At 45.4% G+C, this 20,054-nt stretch overlaps 2 long non-coding RNA genes and 1 pseudogene across 4 annotated transcripts; 2 read left to right on the top strand and 1 right to left on the bottom strand.

Moving 5' to 3' along the window:
- LOC146025477 (U2 spliceosomal RNA) lies at positions 1-162 on the bottom strand (annotated as a pseudogene).
- Positions 163-2,410: 2,248 nt separating this feature from the next.
- On the top strand, positions 2,411-5,200 carry LOC146019541 (uncharacterized). Its single transcript, XR_014450595.1, has 2 exons — positions 2,411-2,532; positions 4,869-5,200. It is a non-coding gene; the product is annotated as an uncharacterized LOC146019541 (long non-coding RNA).
- An 8,754-nt stretch (positions 5,201-13,954) lies between these two features.
- On the top strand, positions 13,955-19,484 carry LOC146019540 (uncharacterized). 3 transcript variants are annotated; one of them, XR_014450592.1, is made up of 3 exons: positions 13,955-14,037; positions 18,508-18,630; positions 19,152-19,484. It is a non-coding gene; the product is annotated as an uncharacterized LOC146019540 (long non-coding RNA). The 3 variants fall into 3 exon arrangements; XR_014450593.1 differs by lacking the exon at positions 13,955-14,037 and adding an exon at positions 14,224-14,243; XR_014450594.1 differs by lacking the exon at positions 13,955-14,037 and adding an exon at positions 15,358-15,376.
- The last annotated feature ends 570 nt before the right edge of the window (positions 19,485-20,054 follow it).

The following is a 20,054-nucleotide window of genomic DNA, read 5'->3' as shown; positions in this document are numbered from 1 at the left end:
GCATTATCGATGGCCAGTTGCAGAATTGCCATCGATGTCAACCATCAATGGCAACGATGGCCATCCCTAGACAAACGTGAGAGGGAAAATAAATAAATAAAGAGACCCCAGCCATAACAACAAATACTACACTTGATCTTAGCCAAAAGGCCAAGCAGCAATCTAGGGTTACCACAGTCAATCATTCATTACCAGAGAAGTCCAGGAACAGAGCATTTTCTCCCTCATGGAGAAGGTCATGTAGGCAAGTATGACTATAATGTATATTAAATTCATCTTTTCAATTTTATCCCAGCAAATTAATTCTAAAGGTGCGTACAGACGGGGGAGATATATTGCTCAGCAATAAAGTGCAGCAGAGGTAATCAGCTGGTCACAGGAGCAAGCTCCTGCGACCAGCGATTACAACGGGCTGAAAACGGGAGCGCGCACCCGGCGATTTATCGCCGGGGCACACTTCCATCACTGGCAATATGGTCGCCAGCGACCATATTCCCAGCGATATCAGCCCCTATCGCTGCCATGTGTACACGGCTTTAGCATAACTAGTAAGAAGAAAGAATAACGTAATGTCTGCAATAGGCATGGAGTGGGTTAAACATCCAAGACTGTTGTGTGACCTAGGGAAGCATGTGACTCGGTGGTCCAATAAGGACTTAGGGAAGGGTAGTGTTAGCTGGGATATCAGGGCAGGAAAGGGAGGAGTATTTCTCTCTTTCCTGAAAGTTTTCCCGCCCTCCCTCCCTTGTGTTATTATGGTTGGGTGGGTGTTAATCGCGTTGGCTGATAGGCGGGAAAGAACGGCAGGTGAATAGAATTAGTTCTTATTCAAATGATGATGCTACATATATGTTTGCTTTTCGGTGCGCTCGCCTCTCATTGGCTTAGGCCTTCGCTCGATGTCCCGCTCGGGGGCCAGCGAACCCATCAGATGGGTGGGTAGTCAATGCAGTAGGTTGAGCGGATACCGCTTGTTAGGGTAGGCTTGATTACGTATGCAGATTGTGTGGGTGGAGCTTAGTTAATTAGCCGTTCTTTCTGGGCCACCATTAATTAATTAATTATTAATAAATTAATCTAGCTTAAAAGTGCTAAAATAAATCAGCTAACAATTTCTGCCAAACCTAAGTCTCCGAGTCTTTATTTCAGGTTTAGTTTGTAAGTTTTGAAATGTGATGTATACACATGCTAGAGGTCACACACATCAGATGCTAGGATGTTTAGAATAGAGCCATCAGCAGTAATTAAACAAATGGGCTGGGGAATAATAGAACCAGGTGAAACCAAGTGATACAAGGCTGCAGGGAGTGGTCACTGGCTTTATAAATCACCTGAGTGAGCATCCATTAGGTACTGTGGGTGAGGTTTGTGCTTGTGTAAGGATCAGGTAAGGAGTTGGTTAGGGGAGTCTTACAAATTCTAGACATTTCATACAAGCAGCAAAATTCTGGGTTATTGCAGCAACATGTTACTTTGCTTTGTATGAAAGCAAACCACCTGGGACTAAATCCTGGGTACCTAAACCTGCGACTGACAAGTGTCTGGGAACGGAGAGCTGAGAATTTGCTGGCTGTTAGATGTGGCAAGTTTCTGGGTCATGTTTAGTGTCAGATGGACTTCGTAGGAGCCCATGTTTAGGGTTGTGCTACCACACTGATTTACCTAGTCATGAAAGTGCATACACTGGGCCCCTTTGGAGATATATCTATTAAATACTGTTAGTACATGCATGATGTAACACTAATAACAGCAATTTACTGTAGAAAATACCCCATAGTCCTGTGCATTACAATGTAACACATGTATAGTATAGTATACTGTAAGTGTTAAACTGCTTCTCTAGAAGAGATGGGCCCACTGGGAAGGCTTCCCTTGTATTGATATAGGCCAGTGCAACCATGCAGCGGCGTAACTATAGCACCGCAGCCCCCGCCACCGGGGGGGGGGGGGGGGGGCGCTGTGTATGTGGGGGCGCCCGGGGTTGCGTTGCTATAGTTAAACCGCACCCTCAATCCCCCGCAGACTTACCTATCACGCTGGTCCCGGTGGCTCCGGTCTTCTGCTGAGGACCACCAGAAAATGGCTGCCCCCCATATAGCACACAGTTCTCTGAAACTGTCTGCTGTATGGGGGCGGCCATTTTCTGGTGGTCCTCAGCAGAAGAACGGAGCCGCCGGGACCAGCGCGATAGGTAAGGCTGTGGGGGATTGAGGGGGGGTTTGCATGGGTGACGGGGGGGGGGGGGGGGGGGCAAAACGTAGCTACGCCACTGTAACCATGGTCACATATTTGAAAGTAACCCAAAGAACTCCATGTTGACCTAGATACCGGTCGACCTTAGTGTGGTTGACAATACGACCGTATCCCGTCTACTCAGTGTATACTGTATTTATGTTTCTAATCTTATTGAAGATAATGAAGCCTGTTGCGTTGTTGAAGAGAAGTGGACAGAAAACCTGGATTCATCTGGAAAAGGGGATAGAGAAGCCTAAAAAGAACTACAAGAAATACCTTGGTAGAGTCTTAAGCCAGGTATTGTCATCCTATGGTGCAATAGACTTAATCAGTTGACTTCTTTATTGGTACATGGGAAATGGACTACTGCAGTGATAAATCAGAACTTGCATGCTTTGCGGTAAGCCTATGGGCCACATATCGAGCTTCAAAAAGTGATAAAGTGGAGAGTGATAAACAACCAGCCAGCCAATCAGCTCCTACCTGTCAATTTTCAAACCCAGCATGTAGCATGACAGGTAGGAGCTGATTGGCTGGCTGTTTAGCACTCTCTACCTTGTCAGTTTTTGAAGCTTGATACTTCTGGCCCTATGTCTGCTAACTCCTCCAGCATTCTGGGGGTGCTGGAGTTTGATGTTTGCAAAACTTGCATATCTTTGCAGTAATATACAACTGCAGTACCAAGAAGTCGGTGGTCATGGCCTATCTTCAGAGTTAGGGCTGCAGCCAGGGCCGTCTTGAGAATATAATGGGCCCCAATGGCAAAATAATCTGAGGACCGACCCCCCTCCCCTCTGTGCAGCGGCGGATGGAGGGGTCCATCCAGGAAGCAGCTACTCGGACCTTCATGTAGTGCTGTTTGCCGCTGGGCAGAAAGCGCTGCAGATTTTGGAAAGACTGGCTGGGCGCTGATTGGCTGAGCTTCTGGCCAGTCTTTTCAAAATCAGCACTGCAGCACTTCCCGCCCAGCGGCAGACAGCAGTACATCAAGGTCTCCGCTTCCCGGGCGGATCCCGCCACAAGCCGCTGCCCGGGTCCCCTCCACACGCCGCCTTTCCCTAGGACAGTGCCGTCTTCCCCGTTGTGGTGGGCCCCTGGGCAACTGCCCATTAAGCCCAATGGGAAAGACTGCGCTGGCTGCAGCACAGTTGGTGTGGCTCCCCTATTTGAATATTGGGTACTTGTGGATTATCACAGCTCCCATCGCATGCCATCTATAGTGGCATGCGATTTTTGCCGGTTTTTGACGAAATCGCATGGTATCGCATGCGATTTTTTAACAGAAAAGCATCCAAATGCATTGAAATTGGTATGAAACATGTTCAATGGCCCCCAAATGGCATTTTTGAGGCTGTACCACCACCACTATCAACACGAACCCGAAGCGTGGCGACGCGGATATCTGTGAAGCCCGCGAGGGGACGTGGATACCTATGAAGGTATCCACGGGGCTCGCTGCGCTCGCCACACTTTATTTTCTCAACTCCACGCCGACGTGGATAGTGGGGGTATGAAAAGGTCGTAGTACGCGTACCGCCGCCCCTCGCGGGCTCGCCATGCTTCGGGTTCGCGATGAGGTGGTACAGCCTCAAAAATGCCATTTGGGGGCCATTGAACATGTTTCATACCAATTTCAATGCATTTGGATGCTTTTCTGTTAAAAAAAATCGCATGCGATTTTTTATTTTTTTTTCCCCATGTGCAATGGCTATCATGGGAGCCGTGATAATCCACAAGTACCGAATATTGAACTGCCATTCCAAACTGACTTGCTGGCAGTTGGTGTGGCTCCCCTTTCTTTTCTTTTTTTTTTTTTTTAACTGCAGCCCCACCTGCGATGACACTGCCTATTTCTGATCTACAAAGACATTTCTAGTGTCCACAAGGACAGTCGACCAAATTTTCTTGCATGTGAGTTGCATGGTATAATACATTAGCAAATCATTCAGAGCTACAGCACAGAGAGACCTGTAATGGTACTCTAAGGGTGCATACACACTGTACAATTTTTTGACCAATTTGGTTGAAAGACATTTCCATTGAACCCAGTGTCCTGGACTAAAAATGTTGACGAAAAATATTGACGACAGACGAAAGAAGAAAGATCTAGCTACAGTTTATAGGCTCTTTTTGAAAGATATTCAAATTGAGCTGCATGCACAGTTGATGAACAATCTTGATGAATAACTGGCGGTATGCGCATCATCATTCATCGTTTGTTTGTTGACAATATCTTTTGTCAACATCTTTCGTCCAGGACACTGGGTTCAATGGAAAGGTCTTTCAACCAAATTGGTCAAAAAAATTGTACAGTGTATATGCACCTTAAGAATGTGAGAACGATTTTATTTAATGTTGTTCATTTAGGGAATAAGGGCCAGATGTACTAAGCTTCAAGTGCTAAAATGGAGAGTGATTAACAGCCAGCAAATCAGCTCCTACCTGTTATGTTACAGGCTGTGTTTGGAAAAATGTCAGGCAGGAGCTGATTGGCTGGCTGCTTATCATTCTCCATTTTATCACTTTTGAAGCTTAGTGCATCTGGCCCTAGAACTGAGGTGTCTTTCATACAATGTATATTCTCAATTTTTTTTTTTTTTTTTTTTTTTTTTTTTTTGTTCTTTCTGCCCCAGGCACCGCAGAACCAGAGCCTCTGGGCCCTGGATCTCCTCCTTACAAGACAGAATATCAGCAAGGATGGCTTCAGGCTGATAGCGACAGAAGCTGCGCGACTCTCCCACTGCAGCCGCAGGAACACCATAACCAGACAGGAGATCTGCAATGCTCTGCAGTACTGTACTCAACCAAAGACCAGGGACACCCAGTGAGGGATGGTCTGGGCTGTCTTCTGTATCTAATAATCTGTATCTTGCTTGCTAGAGCTGTTTTAATGGTGGTACTGAAATGAATAAGTTAATGTATAGCTTCTGTTATTTGTACATAAATAAAATATATTTTTACAATATGCCCTTAATGTTCCAGAAACTATTTTTGCACTGTTATGGCAGACTGACGTCAACTGTGTAACATGTCTGTTTTTCAGGCATTCTCCCTTGAGCATGAGAAACGCAGAATTAACTGCTTTTGAGCAATTTCCTTCTGATGAAGATAAAACAGGATATGTGGGAACAGGAGTGGCACACAGAAAAGCCAGGCCCCATAAGACAACATTGCTAGGTCCCAGCAATGCCAATGCAGCCTCACAGCCCAGTTTGCCAGGTCCTGCTCACCACCAGTCTCTGTAATGCTGGGAAGAATAGTTGGTTTGTCTGAGGGGTTAAAAATCTACCTGCACAATCTGATTACAGGGGTTTAGGTGTAAGTGCTGCTCACTTACATGCTCATTGCTAGGGGTTCCATGCTTGTTGCCATGTGGGATTACATGCACCTTGCCAAGGGGGAATACATGCTCGCAGCAACTGCCTGGCTGTATTCAGAGCACTGCAGGTCCAGGCTATTTGATATAATACCACTTTCACACCAGAAAATGCAGGGATTTACCTGGGAATATTATGGTCGCAGGGGGGGGGGGGGGCTGTCGGAATTAGCAGGTCCTGCGTTATCCTATGGGGAAAAACGTTCCAGCTTTGCCCGACTGTATCTCTGGAATGAGAAATATTTCTCCCATCCTTTCAATAGAGGATCCAGTTAACTGGAAAGGGGTTCATTTGGTAGTGACTGTGTATTGGGTGGGTATGAGAAATGCAAAAGGATGGAAAGGAATTTACTATTGAGGGATGTGTATGATGTAATGTAAATTCCAATATGTTGTATCCATGACCCTTCAATTGAGTGTTTACTCGGTTTTTTTTTTTTCAGCATATATAACCAGAAAAAAAAAATCTAGTTTGAAAAACAAAACACCTCACCCCTTATGAAACAATGTGGTGTAAAACACAACATGGGCCCCACTGCCCGCTGGTGTGTGTACTTGCCGGTACCTTCAGCCACCGATATTGGCAACTATGGTTGTAGATGTGTGTGTGTGTGTCAATCAACTCATGGACACCTGTGCAGCTTGAATCAGGTGTGTCTTTATTCTGCTCCGGCTAACACTGACAGACTGTCCGGCCTCATGACCGAAAGTGAGTCACCTAGAGACTACATGTACCAATATGCACCTACAACGGTGATCTTAGATGTGTACAAACCTACACATAAAGCTGGGTACAAACCTACAGATTTGTCTTTCTGGCAGGAACAAAAATCTGCTCCTAAATGCAGATAAGTCATTCAGGCAAATTGGTGGTTTGATAACAAACCAAAGCTGGATACACACCTTAAGATTTATCTGACTGGTGTGAACAAAATTAATGTTCAGGGGAAGGGGGACCAGTGCACAGGTAAATGAAGACAGAGGGCAATATTCAATGAGGCCAATTCGCCATGTTTCATAGCGAAATTGTGCAATTTTCACTTTGGAAGGTGATTTTTTGTGTCAGAAAGTGAATCACCCTATTCAACGTGCACTTTTCGCTGACTGCGAACAGTGAATGACGGACAATTCGCCGTCTGATACTCTCCGCAATTCGCTGTGGTTCAATATGTTTTTCAATGTGATTCGCCGTGAGTGTATTCAATGAGAAGATGGCGAATTGCTTTCTAAGTGATTTTCGCCATGTGTCACAGTGTAGCAATCGCCATCTTTTCATGGTGAAGGGGAATGTGAACTTTAAAAAAAACAAAACAGGAATTTTATTCTGCGAAGGGCCATGCTATTCATGTGCTTACAGCACATGAATATATATTTAATTTGAAAAAAATATATTTTTTTACACATAACAGCCAGCAGGGGGCCAAGAGCCACTCATTACATATTCATATATTCACTGCTCCTGATCATTACATATGCACGATCGGGAGCAGTGATAGCGGCTTCTACCAGGTCCCCTGCTAGCTCTCCCGGGGGGTCAGCTTGTGCTGCCTGGGTGGATGCTGCCTGGCCAGAGGATTCGCTGTACATCGCGATTATGGTCATTGAATACTGCCCAGAGAATCAAAGGAAAATATATGTTTGGCCCACAATAGCTTAATGATGCGAGAGGGAGCAAGCACGCTCTAGACGTTAAGGGAGTCTCAAGGGCCGGTCCTCGTTCCCAAAATAAGGGGGGGTTGGGGGTCAAAATGAGTAGGGTCCCCTGTATTTTGAGAGCCAGCACCGGTTTATGCCCAACACCATTATGCACATTACACATTATGAAACACACCGTTATGACCATTACACATTGCCACACACTGTATTGTCCATTACATATTATGACACACACCGGAATTCTCATTACACAGTATGGCACACACCGTGATACCCATTACAGACTATGACACAATACTTATGCCCATTACACATTATTATGGACCATGGCATTTATTACTGCTGGGTGCAAAATTACCTGAACCCCAAAATTGGAGAATCCTCTGTCCGTCCAGGGATCCCCTTTTGTCTCTGGTTGAAGGGTGGCCCCATTGGAGGATTTTAAATGGCTTACCTACTAGATGATATAAGGTGTGGACGGTATCTCTACCATTATAAAATGCTCACATGTGGACCGACTGGTGCACGGCAAGCCAGTCCTCCATGCTCAGTGGCGTGTCGGGCAGATGCAAGTCATCTGCACCATGCGCTGCAAGAGGAATAGCCTCCACGTGTCGGGACAAAGCGCGCATATGTAGGTTGCCATTGCTGTCAGGCAGTGAGTATCTCCGCCTCCTGTTGCGAGTGGCTAATTACCGGGCGTGGTAGATGGATACTGTCGGCCACAGGGTGCTAGCCGAAGGGTGGCTGCACATGTGTATGCAGGTCCGATATTAGGACTGAGGTCACCGCAGGGAGTTTTAAATTTCTTCAGCGTTGCCGGCATGTGGAGGCTATGGCGGCAGGTGTAGTACTCTGGAGTCAATGGCAGAGGGTGGCACATAATGACTGACTGCCAGGAGGCAGCGGGCTCAGGAATGAATGCATCATGATGTCATGACGCTGTGGCGTCATGGTGTTAATATGCAAATTACGCGGGAGCGGCGTGGCAGCGGGCTCAGAGCTACTACAAAAAGTTCTGAGAACTTTTTGCACAAAATCAGAACTGGCTGAGACCTTGGGGGAGTGGGTCCCCCCTCCAGAATTACCCCAGCATGTGCTGAAGTCCAGGGCTATCCCCGGTGCCCCAGGGCGCTGGGCACCGGGCTGATTTAAGTGTGAAATTAGAGGGAAAACTATTTTGGTATGTTGTGGAACTACAAGTCCCAGCAAGCCTGCAGTCGGGGGAACTATACTAGTTCCCCCAACCAAAGCACTAACCCCCTGACTGTTCAGCCTCAGGCTGGGACCCTGGGGGAGTGGGGACCCTCCCAATGAAGGGGTCCTCCCTCCAGAATTACCCCAGCCGGGGCTGATGTAGTTTGTCTAAAATTAGAACATAAACTTTTATGGTAGGTTGTGGAACTACAAGTCCCAGCAAGCCTGAACTGCATGCAGGGACTTGGAGAACTAGTCCCAGCAAGTGGGGCATTAATGGGCCAGCTGGTACTTGTAGTTCTTGAAAATAACAAATAGTTAAATAATACACAGACACATAGGAAAGTAAAAGTTTATTACATACTACAATCAGTCACACACTATACACACCTATTGTGTCCAATGATGGCCTGGCCCCAGTAGAAGTCCTTACGGTACCTGTGGAAGGAAATTATACTTACCGAGGCCTCCAGTGAAGAGCCCGTCCACTTTGTTTCATGTAGCATCCACGGCAGGTAAAATAACAAACCAAGGAAACACATAACCAGCGGACCGGGACTAGCCGGGAATGTGCTGTTTACATTCTCAGAACCTCCCCTGAACTGCGGGATTGGGCTGCCGTTTCAAGAAACTCAGTTTCTGATTGGCGGAGTGCAGGCCAATCCTGCAGCTTGGGGGATGAGCTAGGAATGTAAACAAAACATTCTGTGCTTGTCCCGATTCGCTGATTACGGATGTCGGTTTGTTTTTTTACCTGCCGTGGATGCTTTATGAAACGAAGCAGATGAGATCTACCAGAGGTCATGGTAAGTATAATTTCTTTCCACAGGTACCCGTACGGACTTCTACTGGCCTTCTACTTCATATAATCCTGCCCTCTTCCCCCTATCTCTCACATGCACACTGCACCTATTTTTTAATACTTACCCCTCCGGAGTCCCCGGATGAATGCAGCAACACTGCAGTAATCGCCAGAAAAATGGTTGTGGCGCCATTTTTTTCAAAGTTCTGTGCATGCACAGTGGAGTCTGAGCCCTCTAGTGCTTGGAACTCTATTACACTGTACACTAGTGTGGTGCAGCAGCAACGGTCAAGAGAGAGGAGGGGTCCCAAACAGAGGAGAATCAGAACGGGCCTCCTCCTCTCTTAAAGGCACGAGTGTGTGTGTGTGTGTGTGTATATAAAAATGTGGTTTGTGATCAATTTTTCCACTAACTCTTATGATTCTTTTATGGTAAAACAAGTGATGCTACTAACAGAAGACAATGCACCTATTGATGCTTAATAAATATGCTCTACTAACAGAGGATATCAAAATATAGATTGAGAATTAAACAAGTACCTTTGGCTGCAGAGGCGTAACTAGAACTTTGTGGGCCTCATAGCAAAATTTGTAATGCCCCCCCCCCCCCCCCCCCTGGCAATTCCCATTACACAATGTGCGACAAACAACAAGGCCCCTTACACATTATGTGACACACCGTAATACCCTAACACAATATGTGGCACACTGCAAGGCCCCATACACATTATGTGACACACCGCAAGGCCCCATACACATTATGCGACACATCGTAATGCCCCTTACACATTATGTGACACATCGGAATACCCTTACATTATGCGACACACTGCAAGCACAAAACCACATTATGCAGCCCACCGTAATGCCCATTACAATCTCTGCCAAACACTGTAATACCCATTACACATTGTGCCACACACTGTACTTCCCATTATATATAATAGCACACACCGTACTGCCTATTACATATTATGCCACATAAGTGCCACTTACCTACATGCTCGTTGCTATGGGCTTCTTGCTCGATGCCAGGGGTTTCATGCTCTGACTGGCAGAGTAGGAGGGCCCTGCTAGGGCCAGGCAGCAAGGGCCAGTGGGGCAACGTAGGGCCAGTAGTCTGAAAGCTGAGGGTCCCCTCTTTCCATAGGTACAAGAATTTAAAAAATCGGCCCTTGGGAACCAGAGATATCTGACTTCAAAGCAGTGGTCCCCATCCAAGCCTGTTAATTGCTTTTCCCAGTCAGATATTTCAGGTTCTGTCTGACATACAGTTTTTCTGAGGGTATATTCCAAAAGCTGGGACTCTCCCCCTTTGATGGACACTAGTAGCTTTTCTCTACTGTTCCCAGAACCGGAGATATCAGCCTTCCAGCAGCTGGTTACTGCTCCAGCTCCACACACCTGGTATGTAGTTTTATATTCTCGTTGGCAGATTGCTCTGCCTCCTGAACTCGGATCCCCTAGTCCCAAGTACCATTTGGTAGGTGGGATTATCTAGTTTTATAATTTGCAGTCAAGCAAGCTGTCCACCCACCAGAAAATTATGAATAATAAGCCCACTCCACTATAAACCCCTCCTCTGCGTATTAAACATCCTCTACCACCCTGGAAGTTATGTATCAGGGCCCCTTCATTCAGCCCAGTGCCCTCTTCTCCCACCCCATCTCCCACCATCTGTGGAGTAAAGGGGTAATTAGTGGAAATTACTGATCCAGGCCCTACATGCTGAGCGGTTGATATAATACCCCCTACCACCCGCGGGACATCAAAACTTCCCCCACCCCTACCGCTGGAGGATCGGTAGGGGCCCCAATACATTGCTATGCCCAGGGGTCTACACTGCTGTTTATGCCCCTGTATGTATATATGTATATATATTTTATTATTATTTATATATATTTGGTCTATCTATAATACTTTAACTGACTGGGTCATCTAAGTGTCCATCTCTGTGCTTTGCTCCGCCCCTCTGGAAACCCCCTTCTGAAAATCCTGCGTTTGCCACTGTAGGGCTCATCAGGGACAGCCACCCAGTGGCAGCCACAGGCCGCAAGAGGGTGGAGCCAAAAACACAGGACTGGAGCCTGTCCAGGCCCTGCTAGAGTAGCCTGACCCCTGGGCAGCAGCAGGGACCAGGGGGGCATAGGTTCCTAACAGCCTAGCAGTGCCACACCGTAACGGCAACTGAGGCACTGGGACTTGCTGGCTGGAGACAGTGACAGAAACGCTGTGTGTGTGCAGCCCCAGCATCCGCACAGGCTGATTCACAGCTCCTGAGTGCGTACCCACACAGTGCTCTCTGCCGCGTCTCAGCAGCAGCACTGAGCCACACGGAAGCCCAGGAAGAAGGTGCATCACTTATACACCGAAACAGCTGTCGGTATGACCGCATTCAGGGATGCTGCGATGGTTAATTTCTGACCTTGAATTCTGCTAAGTATTCCATCTCATCCTTGCACTGATTTTTGCTATGTCTGTCACGTTGCACTTTAATATGCCATTAAAATATTTTTGATATTTTTCCATGAAAAAATCGGATGTTGCTGGCTTTCTAATACTGTATGTATATATATATATATATATATATATATATATATATATATATATATGTGTGTGTATATATATATATATATATATATATATATGTGTATATACAGTATATATATATATATATATATATATATTTTTTTTTTATTTTTTTTTTTTTATAGGAGAAAATATCTCCTATGAAGTCTTCTGTCAATATCAGGGTGCTTGGTATCAATCATAAGGTGCGTACACACGTACAGATTTTCTGTCTGATCTATCTGGTGGGAACAAAAACCTGGAAATGTATGGGAGAAAATTACAATCAAAAAAATTTTCCCAAACACTTGAAAACAGACAGTGATCAGTCAGACAAATCGTTTAAATCATTCTGATATAACAAATCTATCAAAGCATATATTTTTTTCTGTTTTCCTGCATTTGGGTGGAAATTTTTGATTGTCATATGCTCCCATACATTTCCAGGTTTTTGTTCTCACCAGATAGATCAGACAGAAAATCTGTGCGTGTGTATGCACCTATAGCCTCACCAGTGGCTGACCTCACCGCACGTCACTGCTGCTAATGGGTCAGTACTGAGCGCTTGCCCCCTGACAAAATTTGTCTGGGGGCACTGCCTGGCAGGATCTACTCTATGACTCAAAACGAAATGTATCAAGCCCATTCATGGGATTACAGTGAAAGAAGAAGCTGACAGGGCCTGCTGATATATGTAGTACATACAGTAAGAACAATAGGTTGCCAAAAAAAAAAAAATCACTGCCCAATCATCATTGCTTTTTGTTGTTTGTCTCCCCACATCTGACTGGACAAGGGAGGGGTGAAATCAGAACCTTAAATAAATGACAAATGCAGTTGTTCCCAAACTGTGGCCATTTTTCTGGTTCACACGCAAAGGCAAATTTCTTCTCAAATGGACAAAAACCATGTGCACTGCAGGTGGGGCAGATGTAACGTGCAGAGAGATTTAGATTTGGGTGAGTTATGCCCCTTTCAGACCGCACTAAAAAAACTGTATTTTGCAGATTTGTAACCGTTTTACAACGGTAATATGTGCGGTCTGAAAGGTGCAGAATGATTTTACCGTTTCCAAAAAAAACGTTTTTTTGGAAACGGTAAAAAAGCAGGGTCCTACCCGTTTCAGACCCGTTTCTTTTTATTTGCTGTCTGAACGGGTCTGAAACGGTACCCAGGCAGCAGTGAGCACTATTGGTCCCCAGCGCAGTGCATATTTAATGAGATGGACATTCATTACATATGCACATATGTAATTAGCCTCTCATTGCATATGCACATATTTAATGAGCGGCCAGTTCATTAAATATGAACTGCGCTGATCCCCTTCAAGAGGTCACTGCCTGGCAGGATCTCCAGGATGTCTCACACTTCAAACCTGCTTTAGACCAGGTATTTACATGCGATGAGAAAGGGGTTAAACTTGCTCTGACCCGTTTAAAAAAAAAAAAAAAAAACATTTCAAATACCTGGTCTAAGCAGGTTTTGCAGTGTGAAAGCAGCATTATTTTTTTCTGTGCAGGTAAAATACTAACCCCACCCAAATCTAATTCTCTCTGCACAAGTTACATCTGCCCCACCTGCAGTGCACATGGTTTTGTCCATTTGAGAAGGAATTTGCCTTTGCGAGTGAACCAGAATAACTCCCTGTGTGCTGTGGCATCCTGGGGTGCCTCCAGACAATTGCAAGGGTGCCTTGGATTGCTGGTCCAGAACCAACTCAAATTATTTATGGTTAATTTAATAGGCAAAATCATAGATGGTGGCTGCCAATTTTAGTCCTCACCTCATAACTGAATGTAAGTGTGATATATAAAGTTAAACACAATTCATTTTTTAATAAATTACTCAATTAGAAACTTTGGCTTAGGTAAACCTTGAAAAAAATTCTAATATTCTAGGGCGCCGTGATTTTAAAAAGTTTGGGAACCATTGGACTAATGATTTCTAACATAGTAATATTTGTTTAATACTTCTACTATAATGTTTATTAAATACAATATTATCCTTGCAAATTAATGCTAAACACATAACTAGTACTTTCAGATGACAGAGAAGAGCCATCAGCAGTAATTAAATGACTGGGCTGGGGAATAGTAGAACCAGGTGATACAAGGCTGCAGGGAGTGGTCACTGGCTTTATAAATCACCTGAGTGAGCAGCCACTAGGTATTGTGGAGTGTGGTCTGTGCTGCAGTTGGTTTGGGTAAGGATCAGGTTAAGTAGTTGGGTAGTGGAGTCTTCTACCAATATTATCTGCTTCTGGATTTGTGTCTATATGAGTAGCAGTAATACAGTATGGTCAGTTTACTATTGTCATGTCTGCTGGCTACATCTATTCTGTGTATCTATATTAAGCTGTGTATACACTGGGGGAAATGTTAGGATGAGTGATATGGAAAGTGAGATCTGGTAAGAAATCTCCCTTTTTTTTTTTTTTTAAAGTGGCAATCCTTTTACACTGCAAAACCAGTTTGATTCTTGACTGTGGTTTCTTTGAACTCCCCAGAACCATACGATTGTGACTATTTTGGTCTATGGCCAAATACATTACAAGCTACATAGTCCAATATTGATTTGCCTGCACTGTGTATTTATCCATGCGATCCTGACCTTGTGGAGCTTCACAGTGGTATCGCAAGCAGTGGAAACACCTGAGATTGTCTGTCTAACTTTCTATGGTTTGGACTTGATAAGCCAAAATTGTACTGCATGTACACTAACTTTCTAATCTGTTATCCGACTCCTTGCTGTTGGTTTTTTTTATGGACATCATGTTACCCAAATGCTTTGGTGTCCATTTATAAATCCTGTATTTATGTAAATGAGTGCATTTTAAAAAGCACTAATGCCTAATACGGCCTACACAAATGCCGATATTAAGGCATTTTCTAAGCGATTTTGCTTAGTTTGGCAAAGTCGCTTAGAAAATGCCCTCACATCGGTGTGTGTGCTATATCGACAGCAATGTGCGTCTTTGTCGCTGGCCGAGATTGATGAACAGTGTCCATCAATATCGGCAGGGTTCTCCCACCGGAGAACACTGGCGCTGTCTGCTCGCTTAGCACACAGAGCTGACCGCTCGCTCTGTGTGTGGGCTGTCCGCTCTGTGTGCTGAGCAGAACGGCCCGACATAGCACAGCTAGGTCGCCCTACACACATCGGCATGTGTGTAGGGCCCATTAGGCAAAAAGGTTTATCACGATCTACTGTTCGATTACGGAGGCTTCAGCGTTCCCAGAGCTGCAGTGCGCGGGTGATGTCAGGACCTCACCCGCGCACCGCAAGTAAGAAGCGCCTGTGAAGCCGACTGATCTACGAGAGGTTCCCGGCGCTTCTGTGTGTAACTGACTGGTTGCTGTGTGGCTCACACCCTCTCACCTGATACATGGCCCTGCTCATTACATGCTCTTGTCACTTCTAATCTCTCACTTCTGTTGCAGCTGTAGTAGAGGCGCGAGCGCCAGATGCAGCATTTCTGTGGCCTACACTAAACTGCCCCAACCCCAGAGCGACAGCACTCCCCTTGTTTTTTCAGCTCCCAGGTAAAAATCGGTATAAGGGGTGTGGTATTCAGTAATGCGACTGAAAAAAAACACCTGTCGCTGAGCAGCGTTGCAGGAGTCCGTGTCCCCGCAGTGCTGCTTTACAAACCCAGATGTAGCAGAATTCGGTATTGTACCAGCTAAAATGGAACGGGTGTGGTATGCTGTTCCGACAGTCGGGATTCCAACAGTCATTAGCCCGACATTGGGATCCTGACTGGCCGGACTCAGACAGCGTGGCCAGCACAACAAAGCCCCTTGCGCTCTCGCCGTGCTGTGGGCACCTATTCTGCTCTCCCTCTGTGGGGGCCGTGGACCCCCATGAGGGAGAATAACCAACGCCCGTCGGGAACCCCGCTGTTGGTGTTTTAACTGTCAGGACCCCGTCTGGCACCCAATGGGACAGTTGGAGGATAGATTTTTGTCATTAGCAAACACCATTCCAGGATAGCAATGGAAGAGCAAGCTAGAGTGGCTATGCCATACCCTCTAACTGTACCGATTTAGCCGGTACAGTACCGGCTAAAAACGGATGTACTGATTGTACCGTTTTTTAACTGCCAGAGGCAATGGAGTCGTCATGTCTGGCTCCTGGGGTCAAAGAAAGGAGGAGCGGAGCTTTAACTGCATGCACTGTTGCTCCCGCTCTGACTGGGTGCCGGTTACTGCTGGTCACGGGAGTGATGTCACATCCGTCCCTGACCACAGGGGGGCTGGGTGGCTGTAACGCTGACTGGGGTGTCTGGTCGCAGGTGCGACGTGTCATCCGCCCATGACCTTAACAGAGGTGCCAAGAACCTGGCCTACCTCCCGAGTATACACATTAACTGCAGTGCGCAGCTCCTCTCCTCCAGGAACTTCACAGGATTCCAAGGAAGCCGTGCCTGTGGTTTTGCTGTGCGTGTGGTAGATGTGGAGGGTGGGCGTACCAAAATGCTCAGTTAATATTTGGAAAGGGGATGTGGCCACGCCCACTTTATCCATGGCCACGCCACCTTCTCGAATGTGTACAGATTTCTGCCCTTAAGATGTTGGAGGGTATGCTTACTACCTGACGAGTCAAATCCGGGCTTCAAGGAGATTCCCAGATAAGAAAAGAGGTGAAATAACCTTCTCAAGTACTGAAAGTGGATACAGATAGAGCACTGCTTCATAGCTTACTAAAGTTATTTTCTTTACTTGTTGCACACTAGCATATAGAGAACGAGGGGTTTTTACCTGCGCACTGAATCTATCTTTTTGATAATCTTTAACTAGCAGCTGCACCTAAACGGGTGACTAATCCCGTTTAAGAAATGGGCAAGATATGAGAATAATTTTGTGGTGCTGCGCTCCGTTAATGAAAATTCTACAGTCTGTTTTAAAATGAATAAATTGTTGTTCTTTATTTGTAATTAATAGAAAATGTGTATGCGGCAATAGACCTTTTCAATACAAACGCCTGACTTGAAAGACAGAAATATTGTATTCCTTCAAGGTTCTTACAATTGCTCGTGGTGAATAAATACAAGAAAAGAAAAAATGAAAAAAATCAATAAAAAAAAATGAAAATGAAAAAAAAAAAAAAAAAATCAGAAAAAATCAACACAAGTGTGTCGTCAGTTATCTGTCCAATAAATTGGACGGTGTGTACACAGTTGTCACAATATTTTGCAATAATTGCAGTAAATTCAGGGTTCCTTGGTAAGAAAAAAAGTTGTGTTTGTACTTAGTCTGTGCTTTAGAACAATGTCAAGCGGTGTCCCGCTATTTGTATTCCTCCTGTCACTGAGTTACCGGTTAATGCTGGTACCTGTAGATTGGCGTTCGTGTTCGGTCGCGGTTTTTCTCGTTTGGGAGGTGGCTTGGGATCGCAGGGTCCTGGACTTGGGTGCTGCGTTCGTCTACTACGTGGCACCGGCAGGTCCGTGCGTAACACGGCTGACCGGGCTGCAGTGAGGCAGACGCTGCTCCCTGTCTGGAGATGGAGCGGCTCACCGTTTCTGGATGGAGATCCTTCACGGTGACCGTTCGGTCTCCTTTACAAGACCCTGTATGACCTGCCTGGCTCACCCTCCTTCCGATACTCACCACTGCCGGTACACTTGGTATCCTTCAGTTTCGCTCAGGTCTCCGCTGCGTGGCGGTGTTGCTTCTTCTAGGGAGCAAGGCAGAAGCCGAAACGCGTTGGAGGATATACACTACTACCACATCTATACCTGTTAGCAACCAAGCTAGCAGCATCTGGAAGGATCCCACGTCAAAGCGGCCGGTGGGTGCACACACCGCCACGCAGCGGAGACCTGAGCGAAACTGAAGGATACCAAGTGTACCGGCAGTGGTGAGTATCGGAAGGAGGGTGAGCCAGGCAGGTCATACAGGGTCTTGTAAAGGAGACCGAACGGTCACCGTGAAGGATCTCCATCCAGAAACGGTGAGCCGCTCCATCTCCAGACAGGGAGCAGCGTCTGCCTCACTGCAGCCCGGTCAGCCGTGTTACGCACGGACCTGCCGGTGCCACGTAGTAGACGAGCGCAGCACCCAAGTCCAGGACCCTGCGATCCCAAGCCACCTCCCAAACGAGAAAAACCGCGACCGAACACGAACGCCAATCTACAGGTACCAGCATTAACCGGTAACTCAGTGACAGGAAGAATACAAATAGCGGGACGCCGCTTGACATTGTTCTAAAGCACAGACTAAGTACAAACACAACTTTTTTTCTTACCAAGGAACCCTGAATTTACTGCAATTATTGCAAAATATTGTGACAACTGTGTACACACCGTCCAATTTATTGGACAGATAACTGACGACACACTTGTGTTGATTTTTTCTGAATTTTTTTTCATTTTCATTTTTTTTTTATTGATTTTTTTAATTTTTTCTTTTCTTGTATTTATTCACCACGAGCAATTGTAAGAACCTTGAAGGAATACAATATTTCTGTCTTTCAAGTCAGGTGTTTGTATTGAAAAGGTCTATTGCCGCATACACATTTTCTATTAATTACAAATAAAGAACAACAATTTATTCATTTTAAAACAGACTGTAGAATTTTCATTAACGGAGCGCAGCACCACAAAATTATTCTCATATCTTGCACACTAGCATAATTGGATGGTCAGTAAACTAGATTTGTCTTCTAACAGGTCATAATGAAGCCTGTTGCAGTGATGACGAAAACTGGAAAGAAGACTTGGCTTCATCTGGAAAAGGGGATAGAGAAACCTAAAAAGGACTACAAGAAGCACCTTGGAAGAGTTTTAAGCCAGGTATGGTGCGTTGCGTTAGAAGCCCATAGGCTTCTATGGGGCATCGCCAGATTTTTCTGGCGCTGCCCTCATCGCGGTAACCCAGTGGGGGATGCTTAGAGCATCCCAAAATGCGGTAAAAACCCGATAACTGGGTTTTTACCGCATTTTTAGTTTAGAGAATCTCCCCCTATATCTGCTCACTCATCCAACATGCTGGAGTCTGAGGCTTGCAAAAAACTTGTTTTGCAGTATAGACAACTGAAGTCCTAAAAGGCAGTCCTATTTATGATCTACAAGGACCGTTCTAGTGTCCACTGCAGTAGAACCAGATTTTTCTTGCATGTGGGTCTCCTGCTAAAATTCAGCAAATTCTTCAAAACTGCAGTATGGAGAAACCTGTAATAAAACAGCAGTACCAACATGTGAGAAGCTGGTTATTTAATGGTCTTTATTTGGGGAGTAGAACTGGTGTATTGGCTTTTCATTTTTTAATGTCTATTCCCTTATGTATTTTTTCTCTCTGATAAACTCTGCCCCAGGCACAGCAGAACCAGAGCCTCTGGGCCCTGGATCTCCTTACAAGACAGAATATCAGCAAGGATGGCTTCAGTCTGATAGCAGCAGAAGCTGCACGACTCTCACACTGCAGCCGCAGGAACACCATCACCAGGCAGGATATCTGCAATGCTCTGCAGCACTGTACTCAACCAAAGACCAGGGCCACCCAGTGAAGGATGGACTGGGCTGTCTTCTGTGACCAGTATTTAATCTGTATTTTACTTGAAAGAGCTGTTTTTAATAGTTGTACTAAAATATAGGACCATGTATACCTTTTTGTTATTTATACATAAATAAAATATATATTTTACAATAAGCACTTCATTTTCCCAAAACTATATTTTCCCCTGGCATGACAGTCTGATGTAATGTGTCTGTTTTTTCAATGTGTGAGTTCTCCCTTGTGCATGAGAGGAACACAGAATGAACTCTTGAGCAATTTCCTCCAGATGACAATAACAGGATATTTGGGAACAGGAGTGAACAAGCAATAGCCAGGCCCCATAAGACAACCTTTCTAGGTCCCAGCAATGCCATTGCAGCCTGACAGCCCAGTTTGCCAGGTCCTCCCTCACCGCCAGTCTCTGTAGTGGTGGCAAGAATGGTTGGTTTGTCTCGGGGGTTAAAAATCTTGTCCTTGGACCTTCTAACATCAAGTTCAGGGGCTCAGGTTTCCTTGCAACACCTGATATTTTAAAGGTTATCAAAATGGAGCTGATTCAATGGTTGCTGCAGTAATAACCTAGGTATACTGTATGAGGAAAGGGAACGTTTTTGTTCCTAAGAGATAGCTGGGGGTAGAGTCAGCTTTTCCGTAGTCAAGATAGGTTGAGTGGATACCATTTTGTTTGCTTTAAATGATGTAGATTGGGGTAGGAATTTTG

Source organism: Crinia signifera, chromosome 7 (genome assembly GCF_055691185.1).
Source record: "Crinia signifera chromosome 7, ASM5569118v1, whole genome shotgun sequence".
Lineage (NCBI taxonomy): Eukaryota > Metazoa > Chordata > Amphibia > Anura > Myobatrachidae > Crinia > Crinia signifera.
This window is presented reverse-complemented; position numbering and strand designations above follow the sequence as displayed.